The sequence below is a fragment of the Erinaceus europaeus genome, chromosome 7, assembly GCF_950295315.1.
Source record: "Erinaceus europaeus chromosome 7, mEriEur2.1, whole genome shotgun sequence".
Lineage (NCBI taxonomy): Eukaryota > Metazoa > Chordata > Mammalia > Eulipotyphla > Erinaceidae > Erinaceus > Erinaceus europaeus.
In genome coordinates, this window is record NC_080168.1 from 75,313,812 (window position 1) to 75,339,757 (window position 25,946).

Here is a 25,946-nt window from a genome sequence, read left to right on the forward strand (position 1 = left end):
GGGAGTTAATTGATATATTCAGTAATAATATATTCTGAGCTCACAGATCACCTGTTTCAGTAACCAGCATTTCAACTTTTATATAGGTGTGATACATCACACATATATAATGGCTAGTAACCTCATATTAGTCCAAATATTAAACCAGTCAACATCATGAGGATATGTTTTAACCCAGGCCAAAACTAAGTAGTCTATGGGGGTAGGTGGTGGTGCATACAGTTGATAACCCTGGAGGCAAAAACAAACAAACCAAAAACAATGGTATAGACTAGAACCATGTGTTTTTTTTTTTTCATGTTTACTGAGGTATAATTGATAAATAATAGTGTGAGTTTTTTGTTTGTTTTTCAAGACTTTTTTTTTTTACTTTTTTTCCCAAATCCCCGGGAGGGAGGGGGGTGTTAATGGTGTATAGTACAGCTGTTGGCACATGGATACAATTTCTCATCTTCCCATGGTATGTGTCTGCTAAACATTCTCACCCACAATTTGCATTCCTTCCATCATCATCCACTCTTCTCCTCCTTCCTTCCCCTACCTTCCCCTCCCTTTCCAGAGTCCTTTGCTTTGGTGCAATATACCACACCCAGTTCAAGTCTGTCTCTGTGTTTTCTTTTTCTGTCTTAATTGTCCTTGTTATAATTTGCCTTTGAAAAGAGGCAAACCTTCTTGCCACATGATTTTTCCAACAACAAAAGGCAGTCAAACCACTGTGTGCAATAAGCTTTAAGATTAACTGTCTCCTACATGCTCAAGCTCCTTTACTCCCAACTTTCAGCTCCCTCAGACTAAGGCTCTGAATTTGAGTCATTAAGAACTTTAAATAATGCATTTTAAGATAGCTACCATAAGTATGTTTCCTTCCTATTGATAATCATCAAAATTTTACTTGTAATTATCTGGTTAAAAGAAACATGTCAAAGCAAGAAGCCACTAGTTTGCTTATTCTAGCCCCCCCCCCCACCTACTTTCCTGCTCTCAGGCTGGCATCCCTCCTCCTTCTTTTCCTCTGCTTCACCTTGTGGGGTTTCAGAGGTCTGTGCTCCCTGTGATTAAGGGGAAGATCTTGGCAGACTTCTCACAGTAATTTAGACTATAGGAACATCTGTTGTATGCTTTACATTGGGTTCTAGTTCTCCCCCGCCAAGAGAATTGGATCAGTCCTGCTAATTTTGCGGGCCCGCTTGGCCCCGCCCCAAGGAACCCCGAGAGAGGGTTCCTGAGTTCCAGAGTTGAAGAGTTGGAGAGTAGTAGAGGGTTCCAGAGTTCCAGAGTAAGGCAGAGTTCCAGGGTTCTTGAGCTGCAGAGTAAGAGAGAGTGCTTGCGCCGCCGCAAAGAGACAGCAGAGTTCTGTTTGGTGATTAGTTTGGTTTAGTTTATGAATCGTTGTTCCTGAATAAAGAAATACAGCTTCCCTGCCCAGCTGTTGTCTCCGCGTCTCTGTTACCTGCCCATGAAGCCAGCCCGGCCAGCTAGAGCCTACGAATTTTTAACAACAAATCTGGGCCACCAGAAATAACTTGGCTCTGTTTTCTATAAAGGTGTTTACTTTTAGCAGGCTAGATAAACATAAAGTAGATTTATTCTAATCCTTTTTGGTAAGTAGTATTTAATTGTAGCTGTACTTCACTAGTACTACATGTTTCACTTTTCTTTTCTTTTTTTTCTTTCATGGTAAATAGAGGCTAGTCACTATAGGGGGTTGCAGTGATGGTAGCCACTCTCATAGGAAATTCAGTGATAGGACAAGGCGAATTCAGCATTACAAAAACAACCTCAAAAATCAAACATTTCAGACTTACAAAGAGTTGAGCCTAGATTTGAAAATTTCTAAAGAAAAGGGAAAAAAGCTCCTACATTCACCTACCTTGCATGCCAACCAGCAGTGGCTGCTTGGTCTCTGCTGCCACCTCTGGAAAAAGCACCACCACCAATGTAACAGGAGCTATGGTCCTTGGGGAGCTAATTAGAGTGAAGCCACTTACAAAATTCTGAAAAAAGAGAGAGAGAAAGAAAGAAAGAAATTAGGAGAGGGGATAAACTTGGCACTTGAAATAACATTTTATGTGTTCTGCTTAGGGCCTGTGAAATCACAGTCACAGCACAACTAGTTATGATATTTGATAAAATAAAACTTGGGTTTCTCATGTAACAGAATAGCATCATTAGTAAAACAAATATTTTCAGAAACAGAATATGGCACATAACATCTAATAGGTACATCATCCTTCATCTCTGGAATTGTCTGCCAAAACATAATAAATTAGGCCAAGGTCAATGGCAGATAAATACAGAGAAACTCTCCTCCAACATCTGGCTATGTCCTCCATGGAGGTCCCTGTGTATAAGTGGACATGCACACACACTTGGTCCACAGCTAAAGAGAAAATTTCAGATCCCTACTTCCCCAAAACAAACTCTTCATTAGTCTTTTGCTATGAGATAGGAGCTGGGAAAGCTCCCAGAAAATGCTATGTCTTCTTAGTGACATCAGCAGGTCTAGGATTTAGCTACAGTTGGAAATAGGAGATATGGTGTCTCTTGGCTCCTGTATTGCTCCTGTATTTTAGTCATTACATTAAATTCAATGGTTGTACAGCAGAGACATGTATCTCAATTAATGAGAAACTAATGTGATTTGGATATTTCAATTGTTAAGAGTTGACAGCACAGGACTGAATAGTCAAAGGGGAAGGAAGAAAATGAGCAGAAGTCTCTTATCCCAGGATTTATCCTAATACAGATATTTAATATCCAAAAGGTTCTGATGACCCACTTACATGGCCATAAAGGGTGATCAATGTCCTTTCTGGAAGAAACCATCAACCCTATGATGCTATTAATTAATCTACTTCTATAATAGTAGTGACCAGGGGATAACAAAATCTTTGTTTTTGAGGCCCTAGAACTCCTTTGAGGACCATCACTCTACAGAGAACAGATAATCTTCCTAAAAGATAGAACTCCCTGGTTTGCACTTACCATAACAAATGATATGGCCTCTTTGAAAAGGAGGGCTAAAAAGCTTAATTAAGCCAAAACTCCCTTATGCACAGTAGATATAACCAATCAAAGAGGAGATAAGTTATGCTTTCTTAAGGACCAATCTTTTCCCTTGATAATTACAAAATGGGACTAGAAATACTATATTGGCTACCCCAGAACTTTCCATGTTCACAACTAAATAATACCAATATAAATATTTAAGCTTTGCAATGGCTTTCAAAAAAATAATGTTCAGAGTGTCTTGTTAGAAATGGTAGCTTTTAGAAAAGACTGTTCTTAAGCATTTGCTTTCCTTTTGTCCTCATTGTGTAAATCATGCTGCTCTTCAATTTCCCAGGATCCCCAGGGTCATTTTCTAATGGTGTTTGCTTTAAACACAAGTTAGTGCCAAAGATTTGGTCTTAACTTTCAAGTTCACTTGGATGACATTTTCCCACACTGAGTTTCTTCATATTTCTCTATATCCAGATCTAGTGGATCTACATTTTCTGTTTAAAAAAAAAAAAGCATCACTTCCAGTAATTGCAGCTTCCTTTTGCAGGGTTTCCTTCCATTCCCCTGGGTAGATCCTGCCAGGAAGGCTTAGGCAAGGAGCAGTTTTCTGATGCTTATAAGACCTATGTGCTAGCTAATGGTAGGATCTGAGTTTCTGGGGAGAACCCAGATGAGCACAAGAATAAGGGCACAGCAGAGAATCATTTGGGCACCTTGCTGTTAGCCTCAAGCAGGTATTTCAGCATCTGAGCAGTGACCTTTTAATGGCTTACATAGTGAAGAAATGAGTCGGTGAACTTGGCAGTTCATACCTGATGTCAAGTCTACTTCAAAGAGAATTTCAGGAAAGAAGTATTAAATGGTGGTATGTAATATTTTTGATAGTTTCTTTTATTTTTTGGAGGGGTGGATTAGAGCACCAGTGATAAGGTAAAAGAAACTATTAAGTGATGGAGTTTTTGTTCTTCTACTGTTTTCTTCTTTCTGGACTTTTGGAGGCCTATGAAGAATACCCTGAGCTTCCAGTGTTGCTCTTGGGCATTATGGTGAATGAAAGCACTTGGACTTGCTTAGAGGAAAACCCACTGTTATTGGCTAAGCCCTCCTCAGGAACTGAAGAAATATGGTTTGGGGGGAGAGGTGATCACCAAAAGGTTTTAAACACTGGGAAATCTAATATAAATGAGGTCTCAGTTACTATATACGAGCCAAGGGGTTAAAAGTCACATATGACATCTTAGGGTAATCTTTCAGTATGTCCTGGCCACTGTTAGGGGAAGCCAGACAGCAGAATAGGTAACCATGTAGCCAGCAGACAGAAAGTAAAAGGTGGTGGTCATGTGAAAACTAGTGAGGCTGGAATCATGCTGATGACTCAGCAAGGAAATCTACCAGACTAAGACAACTTGCTCACCCATGACCTGTGTGGCCCACAACAGTGATTATCCACCACCACGTGGAAGAATCACAAGGCCTGAGTGGAGAACTGCCAATTATGAATCATGGGAATGGGACTAAAGAAGACTACAGAAAGCCAAAGTTGCTTGACCTTTGACCTGCTTCTGTCCCTCTTCTAAAACAGCCTCTTGTTGGGGAGTGCATTATTTCCTATTAGCTTATCTTTAATTCTTTTTCTAATACATTTTATCTGAACACAGGAATGGCTCCTGTAATCACTAAAGGTTCTTGAACCTAAATAAATCTTTCCGAACCCAAATGAAAACTTGGAAAGCCCCAGAAGAGGTTCCCAGGGGGCAATGATAATTACCTAGTAATGGTGGAATGACAGATGAAATGTCTTATATTCCAAACAACAGAGCAAAAGCAACAGGCAATGTTTAGATTTTTTTTTGACCTAGTAATAAGCAATAACATTAAGGAGCTCTTCTTAGTATGTACTAGGATTTTATATTTCACTTAAACTACGAAATATTTTATGAGGTAAATAATAGAAGTAATTTCTAATTTTTATGATGAGAAAATGAAGTTCAATTCATTCAGTTTTACAACTCAGATATGTCTACCCAGTTAATAAATGACAAAAATTGGATCTATATACACACTATCAATAACATTATCACTGGACAGTAACTTGTTCTACATGGACTTAATCCCAAGAAATTTTGGAGGCTGAAGTCAAGAATTCCTAAAAACATATAATAGTAATAATAAAAATGCTAAGAAGACTAAAGAGAAGAAACCTTGCGGTTAGTTCATTTCTATGTTATCTGATTTAATGAGATGAAAAGAGTCTCAAGTTAGATGACATAAATGTCTGCCTACAAAAACTGGAGTCCATTTGCTGCTAGTCAGTCTCCCATGTAGATAGATTCACAGCATCAATCTTTTTTAAGTATGATTTGTTCCCATTTGGCTATACTGAGAAGGTCAGAGCTCAGGAACTTCCTTCCCTCTCAGTACTGCCTTAGTTGTGTTCCAAATATTTTGATAGCTTGTGTCTTCATTTCCATTGAATTCTTGAAACATTTTGATTTCTTCCTTTATTTCTTCTTTGACCCAGTAGTTCTTAAGGAGTGTACTGTTGAGCTTCCACATTTTGAAATGATTACTAATCTTTTGTTGATTGTTAAGTGTCAGTTTAATTCCACTGTGGTCTGAGATGATTCTTGGGATGATTTCAATGCTCTTAAATTTGCTGATGCTGTCTTTGCGGCCTAACATATGGTCTGTCCTTGAGAATGGCCCATGTGGACTTGAGTATAAAATGTGTATTCCAGTTTCTTGGGATGAATGACTCTGAAAATGTCCAGTAGTTCGAGTTTAACTCCTCATATAGTTCCCTTATGTCTTTATTGATTTTCTGCCTGGTTGATCTGTCAAGTTGAGAGAGTGGGGTGTTGAAGTCCCCTACTATGAGTGTGTTGCTGTTAATATATTGCTGTAGCCCTTTCAGTAGATGTTTGATGTATTTAGATGGCTTCTCATTGGGTGCATAGATGTTTATAATTGTTAAGTCCTCTTGATTGACTGATCCACTGAGCATTAGTGTCCATCCCTATCTTTTTTAATTTTATTGATTTTAAAGTCTATCATGTCAGATATGAGAATAGCTGTTCCTGCCCTTTTTTTGTGGGCCACTGTCCTGTCTGATAGTTTTCCATCCTTTCACTTTGAGTCTGTGTTTGTCTTGTTAAGTTAGGTGGGTTTCCTGTAGACAGCATATTGTTGGGTTTTGTTTTCTGATCCATCTTCCTACTCTGTGACTTTTAATAGGTGAATTCAGGCCATTGTCATTTATTGATATCAAAGATTGAAGATATTTTAACAACATTATTGTAGAGTTTTAGAGAGTTCTGATAGATGGAAGGTCAGAGCTCAGGAACTGAGCTTTCCTGCTTTCTTCAGGGGAGGACAGGAGGAACAGTGACCTCATAGGAGCAAAGTCTGCCTATGCTCCTATGATGCAACCCGATATGTAAAGAAACGTTGCCACTGTGCATCATGCTGCCATGCATGAATTACTCAATCTGTTGGGCAGATGCACGTGGAAAACAATATACAGTCTCCCTCACAGCCCCACAAAAGTGAGAAGATACCAATGAAAACTACTCAGACAAAAGAAAACCAGAAGAGAAGTGAACATTGTCCACTTCCCTCACTCATACATGGCCAAAAAAAAAAAAATTACATTTCAATTTTCATCTTGCTGAAACAGATAACAACAGAATTTGCTTCTTATTCTGTGCTCTCATCACTACTATGCATAAATTGCTAATAACCATACTGACTATATTGTCCTGTGATTAAATGTTAGGTGTCTAAATCCCCACTGATATAATAGGTCCTTTTCTCCTTAATACTTGGATTCTACCACCTGGTATCCTACCCACTGAGGATTGGTTAAACAAACAAAAGAAGGGTTGGATGCAACACAGAGTTAAAAACACTTTTCTAGGCTGGGGAGAAGCGTAATGGTTATGCAAAAGACTTTCATGCCTGAGGCTCTGAGTTTTCAGGTTCAGTCCCCAGCACTACCATAAACCAGAGCTGAGCAGTGCTCTGGTCTTAAAAAAAGAAAAAAAGAAAAAGAAAAAAACCACTTATTAATGGGTTCTTTCAAACTAAAGCAAAAAAAGAATGTTTTTCTCTAATCTTACAATTTCAGGTGTCGACTCATACCTTGTCTATTTGTAGTATCAGATGTCTAAGATAATTTTGTCACTTAATGAACAAGTGTTTTGTATGACTATATGCATATGTACCCATAAGTGTGATGTCTCTGCTTTTGTATCCTCTAACTTGTGTAGCTCATAACCCTTGATCAAATATTTAAGTTTTTCTTTGTTTTCCAACAGGGTCTATCACTGTGACTCCATGCCTGTACAATTTCTCCACTCTCAGAAGACTCTTTTCTTTATTAAAGATAAAAAGTGTGTGTGTGTGTGTGTGTGTGTGAGAGAGAGAGAGAGAGAGAGAGAGAGAGAGAGGAGACATTGCAGAATCATTCCACCATTTGTGAAGATTCCTCTGTGCAAGTGAGAGAGAGAGAGAGAGAGAGAGAGAGAGAGAAGACATTGCAGAATCATTCCACCATTTGTGAAGATTCCTCTGTGCAAGTGCTCCCATGTGGTGGCCAGGGGTTCTACCCTGGCTGCTTGAATAAAGTAAAATATACACTCTATTGGCTGAGTTATCTCCTGGCCCCCATCACATAATTTATTCGTATTTAATTCAATTAAAATTCTTGCTTTAAAAAAAGGTGCGCTCTCGCTATCATCTTACCAAAAGCAATGCACAGATCCAATGCAATTCTTATAAAAATTCCTATGAATTTATTTCAAAGGACAGGACAAATGCTGCAGAAGTTTATCTGGAACCACAAAAGACTGAGGACTGCCAAAGCAATCCTGAGCAAAAAGAGCAATAATGAAGGCAACACACCCCTTTATTTACAGCTATTATTATAGCAGTGTGATAATCAAAACAGTGTAGTACTGGAACAAAAATACCAGATCAATGCAATAGAAATGAGAACCCAAAAGTCAGCCCTCACATTTATGTAGTTAATCTATGACAAAGGGTCTCAGAACATTAAATGAAGAAAGGAAAGCCTCTTTAATAAATATTACTGGGAAATCTTATTTGCCACATGCAAAAGAATGAAACAGGACCATCACATCACATGTCACCATTCACTAAGCTAAATTCCAAATGTATCAAAGACTTAGAAGTTAGACTAGAAACTACAAAATATATAGAAGAGGGGGAGGGGAAAAATATATATATATGAAAACATTAGCAGAACACTACATGATATCTGTTTGGAAATGTCTTTGGAGCCTCAAGTCTAACAGCAAGTAAAACAAAAGAAAACATAAATTCCTGGGACTACATCAAGCTGAAGAGCTTCTGCATAGCAAAAGAAACCATTACTGACAGATACCCTACAGTATGGGAAACAACATTTACAGGCCACATATCAGACAAAGGACTAATAACAAGGATATATAAAGAACTCACAAAACTCAGTAACAAACATACAACTCCATTAATGGAAGAAAGAACTGAACAGATATTTCTCCAAAGAATATATTCAGGTGGTCAACAGGCATATGAAAAAATGTTCAAAATCATAAATTACCAGAGAAATTCAAATCAAGACAATAATGAGGTACTGTCTTAGCCTTGTGAGAATGGTCTGCTTCTATTCTAGTAAGAAAACAGACATACACAAATAATTCATGTGAATGAATATGCCTATATTCAAACAAAAATGTATTTATAAAACACAAGTCAACAGGCCAGATTTAAGCAGGGGTTGAAGTTTGTCAGCTCCTGTAATACATTAGGGATGTTGCAATTAAAACAATCAAAATCAGCACCTAAGCATGTGGGGTTTCTGTTTGGCCAGGGCTACTATCCACAGAGAAAGGGACACCAGAAAAAGCACAGGATCAGAGAGAGGACATCATGGTCAGTTTTTAGACAAGATGAAATTAAGATAAACAAAAGCTACACCCAAGACGCAGTCAATAAACAGATAACTTGAATCTCACTTTCAGAGTAACCTGGACTGAATGCAGAAATAGATATTTGGAATTTTTGTTGGCTTAGGTAGACTAAATTATATAACAGATTATCAAAAGTCAATGGATTTAGTAAGAATAAACGTAATTCTTTTATCATATAGTGGTATAAAGAACTGGGGGGAGGGGGGTTGGGGACAATCATTCCCAGAACCTCCCCAGAAGTGGTACCCATCCCTCTTGGACCACAGGAAGAAGGTTTACAGAGGTATGCTTCTCCGTATTTATATGGGCCAGGATTAGAAAAGACACACATCACACCCACTCACATTCTCTGGAAAGAACCTACTACACATGGCTATAGAACTGCAGCAGAGACTGAGAAGCAGTGGAGCTATGTGCCTAGGATGAGGGTGGGGTGAGTCCTGGTTGGACGCATCACTAGAGTAAAATGTATGTGCAGTAAGGCATGAAGATGAATAAACATTTCTCAGATTCCTATACAAAGTGAGATCAACTTTGGGGCCCTGAAAAACACCAAAATTAATAGAACTGCAGTAACGAGAAGGACAACATGGAAACAAATTAGGAATTGTGTTAGAAATTTAATAAATGTATGTAAAATTACAAATTTAATCATTAAACACTGAGTTGATCTCTGACAAGTTGAGCCTAATTTCATACTTCTGACACTTAGACGAAAAATAAGTCAAATTATATTTAAGAGAAAATGGCAAAATCAGGTTCTTAAAAAAGCAAGATTATCATTACCATTCTCAATACCATCCAGATAGACTGCTTTAGGGTTATGTACTACAATATTCAGTTGTTCCATTTACTTTTGTGTCCATAAATCAGCCTGTATAGGTAAGATATATATTCCAAATGAAATAATAAAATGTCTCCTTCACACATGAACATACTAAGATGAATATGAATATATACCTGTCAGCATACATGCACACATACTCAACACAGAATTCATCAGTACAGTGCATTTTCTCTTCATTTCAATTGTATGCAATTCACCATATTCTCTGCTTTGCTCAAGGCTTCATTTCTGCCTCTTAGTTTTATTTTATTTATTTATTTATTTATTTTATTTTTAGAGTCCAGGATTATTGCTGGGGCTCCATGCCTGCACTATGAATCCACTGCTCCTGAAGGCTATTTTCCCCCCTTTTGTTGCCCTTGTTTTATCGTTGTTGTGGTTATTATTATTGTTGTTATTGATGTTGTTGTTGTTGGGTTGGACAGAGAAATGGAGGGGGGAGACCAAAAGGGGGAGAGTAAGACACCTGAATACCTGCTTCACTGCTCGTGAAGCAACCCCCCTGCAAATGGGGAGCCGGGGGCTTGAACCAGGATCCTTTAGCCAGTCCTTGAGCTTTGTGCCATGTGCACTTAACCTGCTGTGCACTTAACCTGACCCCCTCCCCCCCAGATCCTGTAGTTTAAATTTAAAAATCTAGGTCAGAATATCCATGCCCTTTTCCTCAAAAATCTTGAGCCAAGGAGGCATCAACTAGGAAAACAATGTGAGCTCTTACCAGTATGTGTCTTACCAATCTACTCTCTATATACAACATAAAACCTTAGCACCAAGAAAGGGAGTCCTGCAACACTTTTCTTGCCAGGAGAAAAAACCTTTTATTTATAAATAACTTTTTAAAAATAAAAAAATGGAGCCAAGATGGCGACTTTGGAGCAGCAGCTGCTGTGAGCTCCAAGAGGCAGCAGCTTGCAACCCATAATACACTGGATCTGGCAGGATATTGGGCTATCTGTAGGAGGGTGAACACCGGATGGTCAGAGGGACACCAAAACACAGTCCCATAACTTTTGCTTGAGCTAACAGAGGTCAGAGGGACAAAGGACAATCCTTTGATTATTTCTGAGCTCCCCCACCCGAGTATCTGCCTGCAGGGGCAGCACAGAGCACAGCCACTCCTAGCAGGCTCCCTGCTGAGCTATTTTCTTTACCAAGATTCCTGGCTCACCAGGGGTGTCATTCCAACCCCTATTCCTTTAACTTCTCTTTTATTTTTTTTAAGTGACTGGAGCTCTATTTGAGTGCCAAAATACATGACCAATCAGAGCCTCATCACTGCCTGGGAAAGACTACCTGGAGGGTTTTTTTTTTGTTTGTTTGTTTAGGATACTTCTTTCAATTGGCTGTATTTACTCAGGCTAGCTGTCCAAGCTGCAGACTGACGGTTAGGGGTTTTCTACTCTATTTTATTGTATTGTATTGTATTATATTAAATTGTATTGTATTGTATTGTATTACTACTATTATTATATACATGTGTCCCTTTTCCATCCACCTTCTTCAAGTTGACCATTGTTGCTTTTTCCATTGCTAGGTGACTGGGTGTCATATCCATTCTGAGAGAAACTTGTTTCTCTCTACCTCTTGTCTCTACTTTCCTTTTTTCCTCCTCCTACCTAATTAAAAAAAAAAAAAACTTTTTTCCTTTCACTGCTCTTCCTTTTTTCTTCTTTCTTCCTTCCTGTTTTAAAAATTATTTTCTTCCTTCCTCCTTCTTTTCTTTTCTGAATTCACTGAAACTCACTTGTGAATTATTTTGGGGAAGAAATTTGACTTGGAGTGTACTCTATGTGTGTGTTTATTCTTTACTTCCCTTTCTCCCTTTTCTATCCTAGAAATTTATAGTGGATAGTAGATTTGTATAACTGTCTATTCTTGCTTTCCCTTTTTTCCTCTTTCTTTTTTGTTTGTTTGGTTATTTTTTTCCTGGACTGGGGATGTTGTTTGGCTAAATGATATTGGTAGAACTGCATCAATCCTTGCCTCAGTTACTACTGTTGTAATTTCTGAGGCTGGTGACTGCACATGTTATAAAGGTCTTTAGTACAGCGTGGCTTATACTCAAACACAACAACTAAAGAACAACGGAACAGAAAAATTAAAAATAAAAACCACATCAATAAAAAAAAAGGTTAAATCTAAAAGACGTCTTATAAAAAAAAGTACATCACTATAATACTTCAAATATATCAGAGCAAAAAAAGAATTGTTGCATAATGTCACTACAATACATTCAATCCATACTATCAATAAATGTCAACTGATTAAATTCATCCATTAAATGGCACAGAGTGGGAGATAGATCAGAAAGCACAACTTAACCATATGCTGCTTGCAAGAATCCCTTCTGACCCAAGACAAACACAGACTTAAAGTGAAAGGATGGAAAACTATCATACAGGCTAATGGACCACAAAAAAGGCAGGAACAGCCATACTCATCTCTGACACCAGAGACTTTAAATTAAATAAAGTAATGAAAAATAGGCAAGACCATTACATAATGATTAAAGGATCAATCAACCAAGAAGATTTATTAATTATTTACGTCTGTGCACCCAATGAGTGACCATCTACATACATCAAACACCTACGGAAAGAACTACAAAAATACATAAATAGTAATACAATAATAGTGGGAGACTTTAACATCGCACTCTCATACCTAGATCAACGAAGCAGAGAATAAACAAAGAAACAAGAGAAATAAAATAAGAGATGAACAGACTAGACCTTCTGGACATTTTCAGAGAACTTCACCTCAAAAAACTGGAATACACATTCCTTTCAAATCCACACAGCACATATTCAATGATAAACCACAGAAAATCATGCGAGACTTTTAGGAAGAACTATACGCCAAGCTAGAGAATCTGAAAGAATTCTTGGAAACATATACCCTTCCAAAACTGAACCAATAAGAACTAAAAAACTTAAATGCACCAATCACAGACAAAGAAATCGAAACCGTTATTAAGAATCTTTCCAACAACAAAAGTCCTGGCAGATGGCTTCACAAACAAATTCTACAAAACCTTCAGGTAACAGTTATACCTGTACTTCTAAAGTTCTTCCACAAGATCGAAGAAACAGGAACACTCCACCTTCTATGAAGCCAACATCACCCTGATAACAAAAGCAGATAGGGACACACACAAAAAAAGGAAAACTACAGACCAATATCTCTGATGAACATAGATGCCAATATATTAAACAAGATCCTGGCCAACTGGATACAACAGTATATCAAATAGATTGTTCATCAAGACCAAGTGGGATTTATCCCAGGAATGCAAGGCTGGTTCAACACACATTAGTCAATCAATGTCATTCACCACATCAATAAAAGCAAAACATAAAGCCACATGATTATCTCAATAGATGCAGAGAAAGCCTTTGACAAAATCCAACACCAACTCATGTTCAAACCACTACAAAAAATGGGAATAGATGGGAAAATCCTCAAGATAGTAAAGTCCATATATAGAAAACCTACAGCCACCATCATACTCAACGGACAGAAGCTGAAAACATTCCCCCTCAGATTGGGACTAGACAGGGCTATCCATTATCACCATTACTGTTCAACATAGTATTGGAAGTTCTTGCCATAGCAATCAGGCAAGAGAATGAAATCAAAGGAATACAGACTGGAAGGGAAGAAGTCAAGCTCTCACTATTTGCAGATGATATATTAGTATAAATAGAAAAACCTAAGGAACCCAGCAGAAAACTGCTAGAAGTTATTAGGCAATATAGCAACATGTCAGACTACAAAATCAGTGTACAAAAATCAGTGGCATTTCTTTATGCAGTCACTAAATATGAAGAAGAAGACATCCATAAATCACTCCCATTCACTGTTGCAGCAAAATCAATAAAATACCTAGGAATAATGCTGGCCAAAGAAGTGAAAGACTTGTATACTGAAAACTATGAGTCACTATTCAAGGAAATAGAAAATGATACCAAGAAATGGAAAGACATCCCATGCTCATGGATTAGAAGACATAATATCATCAAAATATATATACTCCCCATAGCCATATACAAATTTAATATAATACCCATCAAAGTTCCACCAAGCTTCTTTAAGAGAACAGAACATAAACTACAATCATTTATGTGAAACCAGAAAACACATAGAATTGCCAAAACCATCTTGAGGAAAAGAAACAGAAATGGAATCATGACACTTACAGATCTCAAACTATATTATAAGGCTATCATCATCAAAACAGCCTGATACTGGAACAAAAATAGGCAGACAGACCATTGGAACAGAATTGAAAGCCCAGAACTAAACCCCCACACCTATGGACATCTAATCTTTGATAAGGGGGCCAAAGTATAAAATGGAGAAAGGAAGCTCTCTTCAATAAGTGGTGCTTGGAAAACTGGGTTGTAACATTCAGAAGAATAAAATTGAACCACCTTATCTCACCAGAAACAAAAATCAACTCCAAATGGATCAAGAACCTGGATGGTAGACCAGAAACTATCAAATACTTAGAAGAAAACATTGGTAGAACACTTTCCCACCTAAACCTCAAGGACATCTTTGATGAATCAAACCCAATTGCAAGGAAGACTAAAGTAGAAACAAAATAATGGGACTACATCAAGGTGAAAAGCTTCTGCAAAGCCAAAGAAATTATCACACAAACAAGGAGACCCCTCACAGAATGGGAGGAGATCTTCACATGCCATACATCACACAGGAGACTAATCACCAAAATATACAAAGAGCTCAGCAAACTTAGCACCAAAAAAGCAAATGACCCCATCCAAAAATGGGCAGAGGATATAAACAAAACATTCTTTTCAGAAGAGATCCAAAAGGCTAACACGTGAAAAATTGCTCCAGGTCACTGATTGTCAGAGAAATGCAAATTAAGACAACATTGAGATATTACCTCACCCCTGTGAGAATGGCATGCATCAAAAAGGACAGCAGCAACAAATGCTGGAGAGGCTATTGGGACAGAGGAACCCTTCTGCACTGCTGGTGGGAATGCAAATTGGTCCAGCCTCTCTGGAGAGCAGTCTAGAGAACTCTCACAAGGCTAGACATGGACCTTCCATATGACCTAGTAATTCCTCTATTGGGAATATACCTCAAGGACTCCATAACACCCAACCAAAAAGATATGTGTACAGCTACGTTCATAGCAGCACAATACATAGTAGCTAAATCCTGGAAGCAACCCAGGTGCCCAACAACAGATGAGTGGCTGAGAAAGCCATAGTATATATACACAGTGGAATACTACACAGCTATTAAGAACAATGAACCCACCTTCTCTGACCCATCTTGGATTGAGCTAGAAAAAATTATGTTAAGTGAGCTAAGTCAGAAAGATAAAGATGAGTATGGAATGATCCCACTCATTAACAGAAGTTGAGAAAGAATAACAGAAGGGAAACTCAAAGCAGGATATGAATAAATCTGGAGGTGGGGACCAAAGTAAAATCCCTGGGGTGTGGGTGAGGATGGTTATTCAGCTTCCCGGGGTGGCAGGGTGTGGTAGTGGGATGGGACACAGTCTTTTGGTAGTCAAAATGATGTTTATGTACACTCCTATTAATCTGTAGTCATATAAATCACTAACTAATGTGAGAAGGGAAAAACTGATTGTATGTCTCAAACTTTTTAAAGCACAGACTGTGTCATTTTAATACATAGGTTGAGTCTTTGATATGTTGACTCTCTCAAAAGCCTAAACCAGGGAGAACTGAAGCAACCAGTGGCACAGCTATACACAAATATTGTCAAAGGACATAATTATGGTGATGTTGGGTATTATACAGCAAATCCTAACAAAGGGATTTTTCAAAGTTAACCCAATTACCATATAATGTGATTATAGCAATAACTATCTATTATCTTCTTGAACCCTAAGACAGCAGAAACCTCACATTTCCACTATAGCGTCTATTATTTCCCCCAGTCATGGAACCTTAGGTTGGGGCTCACTTTCCTGCATGCTTCTCTCAATGCATATCAAATGATACTGCATCCGCCGATCCCAACCTAATCAATGCAACAAGTACTACCTCAGCATGTTTCACTTCAGAGTGTGTCCAGAGACTTCAGGTGTAGAATGACAACCCTTCAGCTTCATTACTCAGGTGAGACCCTTCCTTTCATAGTATTCTCTAATTCCATTCCAGGTGGTTCACTTCCTAACAAAGTCCCAAAACCTAGATACAGACTAGGTCCCATGATATAGTCCATATGTTCACATGTATCCATAAACTAGGGAAAAATATATACCTGAAAGCAAAAGTACACAATAGTTTTCAGTGAGTATCCCCCAACACTTCATCTGCATTATTTCAGCCTTTAGGTCCATGATTGGTCAGCAATTTGCTTGGCTTTGTATGTTAACTCTCTTTTCAGCCACCAGGTTCCAGATGCCAGCATGATGCTGAGCAGACTGCCCTGGACAGAGGACCCCGACAATGTGTCCTGGAGCTCTGCTTCCCCAGAGCCCCACCCTACTAGGGAAAGAGAGAGGCAGGCTGGGAGTATGGATCAACTTGCCAATGCCCATGTTCAGCGGGGAAGCAATTACAGAAGCCAGACCTTCCACCTTCTGCACCCCATAATGATCCTGGGTCCATACTCCCAGAGGGATAAAGAATAGGAATGCTATCAGGGGAGGGAATAGGATAAGGAGATCTGGTGATGAGACGTGTGTGGAGTTGTAACCCTCTTATCCTATTGTTTTGATAACGTCTCCTTTCTTAAATAAATAAATAATCAAAAAAATTTTCAATGATATGCCTAGAAGGTATACACAGACAAAAAAGAAAGTAAATAAGTAAGGGGGATTGGGGGTTTGGGGGTGGCTATGCAAAGAGATTCTCATGCCTGAGGCTAGATCATTCCTCCCCTCCATACCACCACTATAAACCAAAGCTCATCAGTGCTCTGGGAAAGAAAGAAAGAAAGAAAGAAAGAAAGAAAGAAAGAAAGAAAGAAAGAAAGAAAGAAAGAAAGAAAGAAAGAAAGAAAGAGAGAGAGGGGAGGGAGGGAGGGAGGGAGGGAAGGAAAGGAAGGAAGGAAGGAAGGAAGGAAGGAAGGAAGGAAGGAAGGAAGGAAAGAAGGAAGGAAGGAAGTCAGTAGCCTCTTCTACTTGTACAGTATAAACTTAGTGTACTGGACCTAAGTAAATGACTATAAACCTGACCTTGGTACACCATGATGCTCAATAAATAAAAATGACAGTAGTGGCAATGTTGCCCATATACTCTGACTTAAGGACTAAGTTGGTAGTTCAGTGGTGCAAATCATACATATTTTACTTCTCACCACATGGGAACTCACATCAGATGTGAGTCAAGCTACTGAAACAGCTTTTCACCTAGCAAACTTAATTATTTTTTTGATTTGAGAGAAATCAATCAGTGCATATGAGGGGGGAAGAAAGAAAAGGAAATCTTTGCAAGTTGTATTTCTAACCCTGGTTTCTGTGATGAGATTTTCTGTTAGTTCCTACGGATCTTTCTTACTATGAAGCCTGGTGGATATTAATATGTATACATATTTGACATGGGAATTTGGAGTCTTTACATGAATTAGAGCAGTTTGCAATTTTTTAATTTTTAACTTAATTTTACTTTATTTTATTTTTGCCTCCAAGGTTATCGCTAGGACTCAGTACCTGCATTATGAATCCACTGCTCCTGGAGGTCATTTTTCTCATTTTGTTGCCCTTGTTGCTGTTTTTAATGTTATTGTTGTCATTGCTGTTGTTGGATAGGACAGAGAGAAATTGAGAGAGGAGGGGAAGACAGAGAGGAGAAGAGAAAGACAGACACCTGCAGACCTGCTTCAGTGCTTGTGAAGCAACCCCCTTGAAGGTGGGGAGCCAAGGGCTCCAGTTGGGGTCCTTGCAATGGTCCTTCCACTCTGAGCCACGTGCACTTAACCCACTGCACTAATGCCTTGCCCCTAGGAGTTTGCAATTTTTTTGTTCAGATTAAAAACAATGTACTAATACTGCCCTTAAAAATATTCTCATTTATATGCACAAAAATAAACACCTAGAAGAATATTTACCAAAATGTAAATATTCACTACCTCTAGAAAATGAAAATGGGAATCTCTTCTTCATACCATTATTCCTTCTTCTTTTTTTTTTCCTTCTTCTTTATATACTTTTGTATTATCTGATAAATTTTATGGCGAGTATATTTACTCTTATAATTAAAAAGCAATTACCAATAATGTAAATATTTCCACTTTTTTTTAAAGAAAATGATAAAATGGAGAAAGAAGACAATGTTCATAAAAATAGATTGATAGAACAAGTCCAAAAGAGCTGCCATTTTAACTAATCATAACAACCACAAGCAAGGGACTCAGGAAGCTCGTCCTTAGTAGACCTGTCAAACCCAGTCAAGAAAACAGCTAGAATCTCAAAACCTACTGCTTAAACTATTAACACTATAAATTTATGTTTCTGAATCTTTCTCATATGCAATACAATCAGCATATTTTAATTCCACTTGAGTATAATGAGTATAACTGCAATGGATCAAATAGTAATAATTATCTACCTCTTTCTCCCTGACACCTTGCCTTTTTCTAGTCAGAAAAAAAAGTTGGAAGATCTTTTAGCTAAAAGGATAAATCTATGAACCGGTTGCCAGGACATATTGCAAGCTATAGATGTCTTTCCAGCCCTAGCACCCAAAATGTTTTAATTCAAAGATAGGTAATAGCTTTCACGAAAACATGGATATCAGAATTGGTTAGGAAAATGCCAAAAAAAAAAAAAAAGCATCAACTAAGATTTGCATTTTACATATTCTTAATTCAAATCTATTAATGTTAAGTAGGGCTGTATACCATGAGGACTAAAGGGAAGGTAAGATTTAGTGGCTGGTCTTCCAAAAAACAAAAGAAATAAAAGTTATTTATAGTGATCTTTCAATGTTTATCTTTAAACTGGTTAATCAGACGTAAACTGTCACCCCACGGATATGCATAATGAACTGTATTCCCCTTGCTAACTGAGAAATTGAGCTGTTAATGTCGAAAAATATTTGAAAAACTGCAGCAGGCTTGCTCAGTGGAGCAAGTTCTTTATAAAAGTCAGAGTTTCCATATGGTAAAATCATAGAAATTGGGCTTGGGGGGAGGGGAAACAATGAAAGTCTAATTTGTTATTGAGCTTGAATAAGCTAAAACTCATTCAACAACCCCAAATGTGGGGATCCCCCACTTCTTATATTAAAAAATAATCATATCACCTTATTCAAATATCCTGGCCTCTCAAGTTTATACTGTCTTAGCTTGCTGTGGTTCTTGTTTAGTTACTTTACCAGGTCACTCAGTTGCATTCTAAACCTACTTCCCACAAGCCCATCCTTCCCTTTCTTTTTTTTTTTAAACATTCTTTTTTATTATTTATTTTTTCGCAATTTTATTTATTTATTTTCCCTTCTGTTGCCCTTGTTGTCTTTTTTTATTATTGTTGTAGTTATTATTGTTGTTGTTATTGATGTCATTCATCCTTCCCTTTCTGAAGAACTATTTCTTTCTGATGCTCTTTAAAAGTGATCACCAAGTGATACTTGGAGAAAATACCAGTTGAAGTATGAAAATTTCAACTCATGGTTGATGTTAAAATTGAGGTGGAGCTACCCCACCCTATTCAAAGGTTCATTTGATTTATGAAATCTGTTTTCTCCCTCTTTTTTGAAACAGTTTTCATTAGTGAACATTTTCCCACCTTACAATTGATTAAAATCTTCTCAGTTGTTTTGTCTTTCACATAATATACTTAAGCACTTAAAGCCACTTGTATGGTACCAGAAAACTCACATGGTAGACCTCACACTTTATTTATTTTAATGTTTATTATCTTTGTTTATTGGATAGAGAAAGCTAGAAATCAAGAAGAGAGAGGCATAAAGGGAAACAGGGAGGTAAACACAAAGACACCTGCAGCCTTGCTTCACCTTTGGCAAAGCTTCCCCCCTGCAGGTGGGGACCAGGTTCTGGAAAACTGATCCTTGTGTATTATAACATGTGCACTCAACCAAGTGTGCCACCACCAGCCCCAAGCTCACACTTTATCATGAACTAGGACCAGGGTTCATGAACCAAACCACTACATGAGAACATCTCCCAAAAGGGGAATTTCACAAAAGGTGAAACAACAATGTGGTGTCTTCTTTTCTATCATCCAGCCTCTATCTGAGAGGGGGTGGGGGAAGGGAACCCAACAGGAATAATAGAATTAGGCAGGTATTAAGCCCCAGAAAAACTATGATGGGGAAAAAAATCATCTCTAAGCATAAAGTCCCATCATCTTTCTCTCACAGATATGACCAACAACTACTCTGTTTTCAGCAAGGCTAGAAAATACAAAGACAGTGGAAAGAACACAGTACTAATAACTCACAAATCAATAGCAGATTTCCAGGCACCAGAAGGCAAGTCATGGGCAGGGCTTAATCCTCTTAATTCAGTCATCAGTTTAACACAGTGCTATCTATATTCACAAACACATATCATATGGTGTACATACTCTTTTGAGGTGACGTAATTAATAAAACAAACACGTGTTTTTGGAGAATTGTTCCTACATCCTAAATAAAACTAAGGAGGGTTACCAGGGTTCCTTAACTTCTCTAAGCCTTGCTTTCCTATCTGCAAAACTGACATAACTATAAACATTGGAAAAGTCTAGAAGAAGGCATAAGAAGGAAGGCAATGAGCTCCATTTTAGACATGTGCTGATTTTAAAGTGCTTGGGGAGGACAGGCAAGTGGAGTCCATTAAGCAGGCGAAAATACAGAACTGGAGCCTAGGAAACCTAGACTAATGGAAATCACTGGTGGAGCCTTCAAAATGGATCAAGAAGTAAAAGAAGAATGGTGTTATAACTCACCACAAAAAAAGGGAAATCCAGCCCAACAGGGAATCAATGAAGGACAGAAGTTCAGGGTCAAGGTCTGAGAAACTAGCCCAGTGTTTGGACGAACCTTTTAAGAAGGCATTCCACTGGCACATCAGAAGGGCATAGTATTGATATCCAGAAGGTTTAATCTAGTAGGTCAAGCACAGCAACAGAAAATTTCTGTCAATAAGGTTAGCCAGATCAGAGCAGGTCCTTTGCTACTGAGTGTACTTGATGAGCAGTGTCCAGTATACTATGCGGCAAAAAGCTGAGAAAATTATCCAAGTCCTATCCAAAGTGATGGGTTCAGCAAAGAGTCTAGTTCACCAACTGGACATACAGGGCAGACTATGGGCAGGATGCAAGTTAGTAAATATGAGGGCAAGATTGATTTGGACTATTGTAAATGAAGCTTCTACTGTTCTCCTTGCTTCCCAGCCAAGGCTCTAAAACCAAGTGACTCAGTCTACTCCAGAATCACACCCACCTTTGGGAAATATAAGGCAGAGAAAGCATTCAAACACCATCAAATACATGGGAGTGGCAGTGAAGCAGAAGAGCAGATCAGGGACTAGAAGATAGACTCAGAAGAAACGGATCTTTTACCAGGGAACCATTGTGCCCTCCCTGGCTTTCACCAGAATTTTTACTGCATTGTACCCAAAAATGATATTAAATCAGAAATAAAGCTTTATTTGTGAGCCCATTTTTAAAGTTTCGTTTTTGTGGGTTTTTTTTGGTTCTTGGCAACAATTACATAAGTGACAAGTCCTACATAAACACTTTTTAGGTAAACACAAAATCATTACCTAAAGCTATTTTAGAAACAAAACAAAACCCCAAAAGATAATACTATGAAACAATATTAAATTGGAAATAAATACCTTAAAGCCTCTGGTTATTCTAGAAAAACATTAGGAATTTTTCAGAATTTCAACTCACAGTACATGTAATATAAAACTCAGTGATAATAAAATTATGATTAAAAATGTAAGAATTAAAAAGACAAGGTATAAAGTTAAACTTCACTTTAAAGGGCATCTTTTGAAATTTTAAAACAGTATAATAGGACATATTTACCTTTTATTGAAGCAAATAGCTAAACAAAAATCATCTTAACACCAAGATCAAGTACAATTTTCATCAACATTATAATTTCTCCCCAAATAAATCAGGTTGAAAACTGCAAGTAGTACATGTTTCACACACTTCACTAAAGATATATGTATTCCAAACAAAATGTCTCCCTATGATCCTGCTCTAGAGGAACATGAGTCACACATGCTGAGAATTTCCAGACAAGATTAATCTTTTGGAGAAAAAAAAAGAAAATGCTTAGCTTCAAGCTCATACACTAGCAAAGAGGCCTGTGAAATAAGATTTCACAGATTCAAAAGCAGGATTTCTTTGGCACTTTGAGGCCTGATGTGCAACATTTCAAATACAGAAGGAAATAATTCATCCCAACTATCATGTAACTTAGGAAGCACTTACATAATGACTCACTCTGGAACTTGCACAGATGCTGGGATAAATACTTCAGACCTTTTAAAGAATAAAAGCAATTCACAATGGATAGTAAATCAGCATGGTGCTCAGGCTTCCATGAAACAGTTTATGGAGAAGCTTGTTGGCCCCTAATATCATACTGAGGTATCAGTTGAGAAATGTGATGGAAGAATGGCACCTTTGGAATGAACAACAAATCAGGAAAGTCACTTCATGCTTATACACACAGCTGTCTGACTCAGATGCTGATTTGAGGTACAAAACCATACCAGGAAAAGGAGCAAAGGGATTTGTTTCATCTTCTACAAATGGAGAATGTGCCTCAATATGATAATGATTTCTCCACGAGGGGGCTGGGTGGTGGCGCACCTGGTTGACGCATGTTACAATGCGCAAGGACCCAGGTTTGAGTCCCCCGTCCCCACCTGTGGTGAAGCAGTGTTGCAGGTGTCTCTCTGTCTCTCTTCCTCTCTATCCTCCCTCCCCTCTTGATTTCTGGCTGTCTCTATCCAATAAATAAATAAATATAATAATTTAAAAAAATTCTCTAGGAGAGATATACTTCAGGATTCTCAAAGTTGTTCCTTTTCTAAATACTAGAGAACTTTCCTCAGACTTTTTGAATAAGCTAAAAACCAGTTTTGAAAGATAAAATATGAAACCATTTCTTTATGGAGTAAGAACACTGGAGATAATTCATTTTGCTGTAATTACTATGGCACATAGGGAGACTAGCTTTACAACGCTACTAGATTTGCATACAGAGATTTCAATAGTGAAGAAAAATGAGTTTATGTTTTCAATGTGTAGGGGCTTGAAGTATCCACTACTCCTAATGAGTGAACATTGGTTAATACCTGTGCAAAGACTAATAATTACCAAAACTTTCAAATTTCCTGAGAAGTCTGTACTTCTTTTCTCAAAAACAATTATTTGTTTTCAAGAAGCATCCTGACTTTTACTAGAATCAATGCTAAATGAAAATGTTATACATTCACAAACTAGCTTGAGTTTTCTGTATTAAAACATTTTAAACCAGGAATCAAGGCATACAACACTCTCTCTTAGGGCAAAAATAAAATCTCCTTTAGAGTTATAGAAAACAATCTTCAAGAAGATGCAAATGGAATTTAAACATTCATCATATTCACATAAACCTATCTTACCCCCCATTCATTTTATAATTTTAGACAACTCATGATCATAATTCTTATGGTATAATCATATACATTGTGTGTGAAAAACACATTATAATTTATTTCTCAGGTTACATCAAACCCTCAACAAGACAAAATGAAATGGGTAGGTTGTTTTTTTACCCACAATAATCCTTCCTTCCCTGAGCATTTTTATCTATTCTATAAAAAAAGAGAGTGTGGAAATTTTGCTCCAACAAAAAAATTAGTTTTTTCACTTGTTCCACTCACTTTTTTTCATTATCCCACAATGTGTGACTAGCCCTTTGAGTGGAGAACACTTATCAGAACCACAAATCCAGGCAGTTTCAGATGGTATTTTTAGTTACTTCTTTTATACATATCTAGGAACATTGCACAGTTATCTTACTTTACTGTCAAAAATCCTGCTGATACATCAATTTCTAAGAGAACCCTATTCTATCTCAATATAATCTTTTGACAGTGGATGTTTAATCAGTAAATTAGTCATTCAAAGCAAAATTTAAAATAAACAGGTAATCTAGGAGTTAAGAGAGCTTATTTTAAATTTCAAATGTTGACTGTTTTTGTTTTCTGCAAAGTATTACTTAAAAAGGAATTACTGACTATTAAAATATACTATTTACCAGTTCTATACCAGTCTTTCTTCACAAGTTGCCTCTTTATTAGACTTGCAGTTTTACATTTTTAAATAACTGTATATCTAATGGAAAACAGTTTATTAATAAAACAATAATAGGACATAAGTGAGAGTTCAGCTTTAGAGCACAGGATGTACATACCTGACACCCCAGAGGTCCCTGTGATTAATCCCAGTACTACCTTTTTCAATTTTTTTTTTTTTTACTTATTTACTGGATAAAGACAGAGAAAAATCAAGGGGGAAGGTATAGATACTAAGAAGAGGGAAAAAAGACAATTGCAGCACCGACTCACAGCTAGTGAAGTTCCCTCCTTGTAGATAAGGACCAGGGGCCTGAACCAGGCCCTTGCACATTTTTAGATGTGAATTTAAAGTGTGTACCAACACAGAGCTTTCCCCAGCCTACATGCCAGAGATAAACAGAGAGAGAGAGAGAGAGAGAGAGAGAGAGTGTGTGTGTGTGTGTGTGTGTGTGTGTGTGTGTGTGTGTGTGTGTGTAAATAAATCAGGACTGGAAAGACAACAGCATTATGACTCTGCAAAAGATTTCCATTCTTGAAGATCTGATGTCTCATGTTCTTTGTATCTTTCTCTCACTAAAAAGTGTATATTTAAAAATTAATAAAATTTTTAAAGCATAATGTCTAAAAATTGGTGGGCAAACCTCAAGAAAATATACTGGGCAACAAAGAATCAAAGTTCCAAAATAGCAGAGATGAGGAAAAGACAAGGGAAAAAAAGGTACATTATTAAATGTGAACATTTATATTCACATTGATTTACAGGCTAGAAAGAATGTCCATAAATGCTTAAATCAACAAATATAGGATGCAAAATGCCTTTCTGTGCCATGGTATCCACCTTTGACATAACTGAAGAAGTGGTCCTCAAGATTCAGTTAAGTGTCATGAGATCTTCCCTTAAACATAACACCCAGATGTGCCTTTGCTTACGTTCTCAATAAAGCCTGCTCTTTGTGAAGATAATTAACAGATTTTGCTTGAAGACAACATATTAATAGCATATTAACATATTGGTAGAGAGAAAATTTAAAAGGTTATGTTAATAAGTTAGAAGCACCTAAAGAAAAATATTAGTAAATGCCTTTAAGTTAAAAGGTTATATGGGAAATTCAAAGAAAATTAGAAAAAGAACAGAAAAACAAACAAAAAACTGGTGCAAGCATAAAATGTTTAAAATGCTGTCTGAGGAGGTAGCTCAGTGGGGGCTGGAGGGAAATGATACTGAGACCATTTGAAACACTAAATGTTGCTTCTGAAGAGGCAGGGGGAATCCATGGACTACTCTGATAAGTGTTACTAATTTCTAAATATTTACTAGGAAGAAGTTCTTGACCTCTTATAATTACTTTCTAACTTAGATGTTTTGTGAACAGACAATATATTTAAATTTTATCAGTAATTATTTTATGTTACAGTTTTTTTTTGTTACATTGGTGGTCTGTCCTATAGAATATTCTTAAATCAATTTGACAGAATTGTATAGTTTGTGAATTTTGTATTAGGGGGATTAATATTCTTTTAATATTAATTCTTTATATATTTAATTTCGGATAACAGCTTTTTTTTTTTTTGTCGCCCTGTTGTTATTTATTGCCCTCGTGTTATTTATCACTGGGCTCTGTGTACCAACACTATAAATCCACTACTCTTGGTGGACATTATTTCCTTTTATTTTTTTTTTCTCTCATCCTATTTTGTTTGATAGGACAGAGAAAAAGTGAGAGGAGTGGAGAAGATAGAAAGAAACCCACAAACCTGCTTCCCAGATCCTGAAGTGTCCCTCCCCCACCCCCTACAGATGGGAAGCAGGGGCTGGAGTTCAGGTTCTTGTGCATAGTAACTTGTGCCCTCAA

The 25,946-nt window shown here is 37.4% G+C and overlaps 1 protein-coding gene across 14 annotated transcripts in view; it reads right to left on the reverse strand.

The window, feature by feature from the left end:
* The window catches only part of ENOX1 (ecto-NOX disulfide-thiol exchanger 1), a 772,227-nt gene that overhangs the window by 597,933 nt on the left and 148,348 nt on the right, over window positions 1-25,946 (reverse strand). For 12 of the 14 annotated variants that reach the window (XM_060194780.1, XM_060194779.1, XM_060194786.1 and 9 more), the window contains one exon: window positions 1,871-1,994. The exons of the other annotated variants lie outside the window; for them this stretch is intronic. The gene's annotated coding sequence lies outside the window, so the exon portion shown is untranslated. The remainder of the gene's footprint in view (window positions 1-1,870; window positions 1,995-25,946) is intronic. 14 annotated transcript variants of the gene reach the window in all.